Source organism: Sinocyclocheilus anshuiensis, unplaced genomic scaffold (genome assembly GCF_001515605.1).
Source record: "Sinocyclocheilus anshuiensis isolate Anshui unplaced genomic scaffold, SAMN03320099.WGS_v1.1 scaffold2442, whole genome shotgun sequence".
Lineage (NCBI taxonomy): Eukaryota > Metazoa > Chordata > Actinopteri > Cypriniformes > Cyprinidae > Sinocyclocheilus > Sinocyclocheilus anshuiensis.
The window spans coordinates 118,032-124,208 of record NW_015555909.1 but is presented as its reverse complement, the minus strand read 5'-3'; the positions used below and the strand labels follow the sequence as shown (position 1 = coordinate 124,208).

The following is a 6,177-nucleotide window of genomic DNA, read 5'->3' as shown; positions in this document are numbered from 1 at the left end:
CCGAATAGCAAAACAAACTTGTAGCCAATCAGCAGTAAGGGGCGTGTCTACTCATGATGTGGAGGAGAGAGAGTTTAGTGCACAGGACGGACATTAGCCAAGTCGAGCGACAGAAAGATAGAGATGGTGGATAAAAAACAAAAGAGGTATATCTATGGTGTAGACAGCATCACTGATTATAATGAGTTCTATAGTATTTTGTCACGCCGCGCCACTCGCGTCCGGTGTAACATTGGTTTGGCTTTGTTTCACAGAACTAATTGCTGCCTGGGTTGCGTACGTATGTGTGGGGTGGAGCTATCAAAATAGGGGCGAGACCCTTTTGGGGTAGGGGCGTGTTTGTTTTGGTGATTTCAAATGTCAACATTGGCTTCCAGAAATCGCTTACCCCACCTTTAATATGAGACTCACCCTGTACGGTTTTGCCCAGGTAATCTCCCCTGCGCTCTTTGTTGATGACAGACTGGTAGATTTTTCCGGTGGTCAGGTTGTTGTCTTTAGTGAGCCTGATGTCCAGAAAACGCTCATAGTTGCCCAGATCCAAATCCACCTCTCCCCCATCATCCAAAACAAACACCTCACCTACACAAGACAGAATACATCACATTCATACACAGGCCACAGAACTCAACTATCACCCACATAAATGACATTTTATAACTGTAATATACTTTTACATTTTCTGAAGTAGTGAGTGGTTGTGATGCTAAGGTGTTGTTGTTTTTTTTTGCAATGTGGTCGCTAAGATGTTTTGAGGAGATTTTAGCATGTTGCCATGCTATTAGGTTGTATTGGGCGATTGCTAAGATTTTTTTTAAGTGGCTCTCTAGTTATACAGGTCTCTATATCAGGTCCCACAATAGACCTGAGCATTTCAGATTCTGTCTGCAATCTGACCCACATGTTACGGTTGTGCCGATAGTATTGTGTATCGACGATAGTCAGAGATACCGTATGATGATATCAAGACAATAATTATTATTAGGCTAGTATTATTATAGAATTAATAGTAGGGCTTATTTGTTCCATCATATTTCTTTACACGCACTTTTACAGTGTTGCGCGTTATAACCAATCACACACAATTCTGTTGAGCTTATGAATGCAATGACCAATCAGAGTCATTCAGATGAGTCAGAGTTTTGTTGTTCAGCGCTCGCAGACTGAATTCAGCTCTCATCAGAAACAACAAAATGCATGTGTACGTGCGATGCAAGTATAAGAGATTTATTCATCATCATGCAGTGTAGACAGCTTCACGGACTATAATGGGAGTGTTTTTAAAGAGCTGCTTTGCTTGTTGCTGCTGTTTGAATAACTGAGGAAATGTAAGCCTTACAATCAGTAACTTAGAATGGTTTTATGAAACCGCGATCATGTTAAACACAAATTCAGTCATATTAAAAATATTTTACGACATAACATTAGGCTGCTTTTAGCCTTACTCTGGAGTTGGTTCACTCTAAATAATTAAAATAAATTAGCACGATACTATAGTGTGTCTGCGATCTCACAGGCTGACGATACGACAATATATCAGCCTGACCAGCAAATATTCAGCCTGACCAGCTTATAAATGTGAGCCTGGAGCACAAAAGCAGTCTGAAGTCGCTGGGGTATATTTGTAGCAATAGCCAAAAATACATTGTATGGGTCAAAATTATAGATTTTTCTTTTATGCCAAAAATTCATTAGGATATAAAGTAAAGATCATGTTCCATGAAGATATTTTGTAAATTTCCTACCATAAATATATCAAAACTTCATTTCTGATTAGTAATATGCATTGCTAAGAACTTCATTTGGACAACTTTAAAGGCGATTTTTTCAATATTTAGATTTTTTTGCACTCTCAGATTCCAGATTTTCAAATAGTTGTATCTCAGCCAAATATTGTCCTAACAAACCATACATCAATGGAAAACTTATTTATTCAGCTTTCAGATGATGCATAAATCTTAATTTTGAAAACTGACCCTTAGTTTTGTGGTCCAGGGTCACAAATGTAAGAGGCATGCGAGTTACTTGTCAAAGTCGAATACTTATTGCCAGGGTTTGGTTCAAATAATGCATAGTGATGCTTGCATTTCGCAAGCAGATCGTTTGATTTACATGTACTGCAACATTTGACAGTGATACATATTCTTCGAAGTGTAATGAGCGTCTATGACGAGTGGTGTGGGGTTACCGTGCTCGTATGGCGAGAAGGTTCCTGCATCTATGTTGATGTAGGGGTCGATCTTGATGGCTGTGACGTGCACAGGCTGTGACTTGAGGATGGTTCCCACGCTGCTGGCTATAATGCCTTTCCCGATGCCTGAGATCACACCGCCCGTCACCAGAATATACTTCATACTGCCAATCATACCCTGGACACATGAGAAGACATGATTCATTTATAGGTTACACCGATCTCATCGGTTCTTGTTAAACAGCAGCTTTCATCAAGATCAATTCCTAAGTGCAATCTCACTTGGCCAAACTCCAAGTCATGAGCAAACACTTCACACACAGTGATGAGACAACAACATCAATTCCCTGAAGAAACAAGCAGGTCTGTGAAAGCTGCAGACTAGATATCAAATCTATGGGTTTCTTTGGTCTCTAATAACATTTTGTCCTCACCAAACATCTTATATAGTCAGAGGTTTACAGCAGATCAACAAATACAACTATGTCCTAAGGTTTCAATGCATGAGTCACATTTATAGCTGATCATTTCCAAATGTGATGCCGTCCTTCACAAAATTGTGAATCATAGCACAATGGCAACCATAGTTTCTTAACTGCGGTCAAGCCAGCCGTGCTTTGAAAATGCACGGTCAAGCCTGCCGCACTTTTTTATGTCTTGCGCGTGTAATTGTGCACTTACGGTACGGGTGCTGAGAGCAGTCAAAATGCATGTAAAGAAGCTGTCATACCGACGTTTCCTTTATAATTAGCTTATTTTACCTTTTATTTTTAGTTTGTAAATACATTATTTTTGTACATAAACGTTTGTATTGTACATTAATTATTATAAATAATTTATTAATGTTGATAAATGTTATTGCAAATGTTGTTAATGTTTTATATTCAATGTTTTTTTTATTTAATGTTTGTGTAAAAAAAAAAAAATAAAATTAATAAATATATATATATATATGTGTGTGTGTGTGTGTGTGTGTGTGTGTGTGTGTGTATATAACAACAAAATGCGTCCTAGCACTTCCACTGTGTCTAATATTCCAAAACTCATAAAAAGTGTTCCTTTAAAGGTTAGCTCATTCTTTCAATTGATATGTGTTCAGGGTGACCCTGACTATCACTGTATTTATTTTCAAGGCATTTTACTGTATAGTTTTGGAGAAACTAAAAGCAAAATCACCCAAAACACAGTGATAGTCAGGCTCACTCTGAACACATATCATTTGAAAGAATGAGCTAACCTATAAAGGAACACTTTTTATCAGTGTTGGAAAGTGGGACGCAGTGCAAGTGCAAGGACGCATTTTGTTGTTTGGGGTGATTTTGCTTTTAGTTTTCTCCAAAACTATCCAGTAAAATGCCTTGAGAATGAATAGAGTGATAGTCAGGGTCACTCTGAACACATATCAATTGAAAGAATGAGCTAACCTATAAAGGAACATTTTATATGAGTGTTTGAATAAGCGGAAATAATCAAAGTGCAACAATGGAGTTTGATGTTTTGGGTGATTTTGCTTTTAGTTTTCTCCAAAACTATACAGTAAAATGCCTTGAAAATAAATACAGTGATAGTCAGGCTCACTCTGAACACATATCAATTGAAAGAATGAGCTAACCTTTAAAGGAACACTTTTTATGAGTTTTGGAATATTAGACACAGTGGAAGTGCTAGGACGCATTTTGTTGTTATATACACACACACACACACACACACATATACATATATTATATATATATATATATATATTTACACACACACAAACAAATAAAAAAACCATTGAATATAAAACATTAATATGAACATTTATCAACATTAATGAATTATTTATATTAATTAATGTACAATACAAACGTTTATGTACAAAAATAATGTATTTACAAACTAAAAATAAAAGGTAAAATTAGCTAATTATAAAGGAAATGTCGGTATGACAGCTTCTTTACATGCATTTTGACTGCTCTCAGCACCCGTACCGTAAGTGCACAATTACACGCGCACAACAAAAAAAAGTGCGACAGGCTTGACCGCAGTGTTTCTTAACAAGTTACTTACTTCTAAAAATACTAACAATTTAATCACTTCCAATTACTGTAAAACAGCTTTCGATCATGTTGTTTTGATTTATTATTTGGTGACAATGTTCGTTACTATATCAAGCTACCACACAAAAGAGAAGTAACTGTGGTAGTAACTCTGAATATTATTGCTAAATATGTAGAAAATCCCTCAAATGTATAACTGCTCGGCAAGAGGTCAGATTCAGTTATCTTTATATGCACGCTTGCGACATGTATCATGTGTTAACAATAGGAACATCATTGTGTTACACACCTATAGCGGCTACAATCCCAGAGATTATCGTTGAATAAAGAACAAGTTGGCTTCGTTGTCTATATAACGTTAGTATCGTATATAGTGTGTTGTGTTGTCTCAAATATCCGCATACTTCACAAACACGCTTTCCGCAACAAAGCTCAACTTACCAGGCGAACTGAAGATGAGACTTTTGGAAACGTTAGTGTAAAATACTCGACCGGCTGGACGCGACAGATCTACAACGATCTCTACAGCACAAAACCTGCTGTTAAAGCGATAATAATAAATGTGTTCGCATCGCACGACCTAGAGTAGAGGAACACATACGGCGAGCCGGAGCCGCGTTTCGTAAATCGAACAGACTTTCTTTGGCCGCCAGACTTGGCAGAAATTGCGAAATCACGATGAATATTAATCACGCACCGTGATTGGCTACCGGTTTCTGAGATTAACATAGTAACAGAAAAACATACAAATAAAATAAAATAAATACAAGACTATAGCATAACATTGTAGATATAATATATGTGACCCTGGACCACAAAATCAGTCACAAGGGTCAATTTTTTTGAAATTGAGATTTATACATCATCTGAAAGCTGATTAAATAAGCTTTCCTTTCCTACTAGTTTAAAATCTGGAATCTGAGGGTGAAATAAAATAATAATAATAATAATAATTAATTAATTAAAATATATATAGAGAATGGGAATCTACATCACGCCCGCGTTGGATTCCGCCATGTTTTAGGTCACGCTCAGGAGCACACAGTGTAAACACACGCAAATCACCACAGAAAAAGCCGACCGCTTACTATTAATATCTTACATACTCTTAGAATAAAACCATAGACTGTATACAAACATGGACGTAGTGTCCGTGACGTCACCCGTAGATTTCCGAAGAGCGTTTTTGATGCTCAAAAGTGGGCGGAGCCGGCCGTCGCCATCTTGGCAGCGCGTTTGCCCAGTTAATCAAAACTGGGCAAAGAGGCGGGAGCTGGTTGCTGAAGCCACGCCCACCGAGCTCGACGCCGGTGACAGCAGCGGCAATCCAGCTGTCACTCAAGTGGCACCGACAGCACATTCGGTAAGGCAAACGCAAAACATATCATGATATTATCTGTCAGAAACGTTATCAATGCCATCTATAGAACAAGTATGTTACAGAATGAAATGATACAGCCTACGCAAACACTAGCCATGAAGAAGTCTATGCTATTTCATTAAGTATCCTATAGTAGTTACATTTCACACAATCATGCTAAAACATCCATAAGAGCACTAAACAAAGTTATCATCTATATAGCAATGATAATTAATGAAAACTATAACAGTAACATGTATTGTTGCATGATTAATAAAAAACGGATAAAATTACCTACCCCTTGCATTTGATGCAATAAATATGGTAATCTATAATTTAACAGTGTTCAGAGATATGCATCGCATTTGGCTCCCAAACTCTGGAATAGCCTTCCTGATAACGTTCGGGGTTCAGACACACTCTCTCTGTTTAAATCTAGATTAAAGACACATCTCTTTGGCCAAGCATTCAAATAATGCATATCATAATCTTGTACTGCAGTTATATCTGATCAAATGCGCATTATTATTCTTTAGCTTGGGTTAAACAAATCAATTTTGCTTGGTTGGAACAGCAGCTACGCTAAT

The 6,177-nt window shown here is 37.3% G+C and overlaps 1 pseudogene; it reads right to left on the bottom strand.

The window, feature by feature from the left end:
- Positions 1-4,841, bottom strand: part of LOC107675935 (CTP synthase 1-like) — a 36,318-nt pseudogene extending 31,477 nt beyond the window's left edge.
- Positions 4,842-6,177: the final 1,336 nt, after the last annotated feature.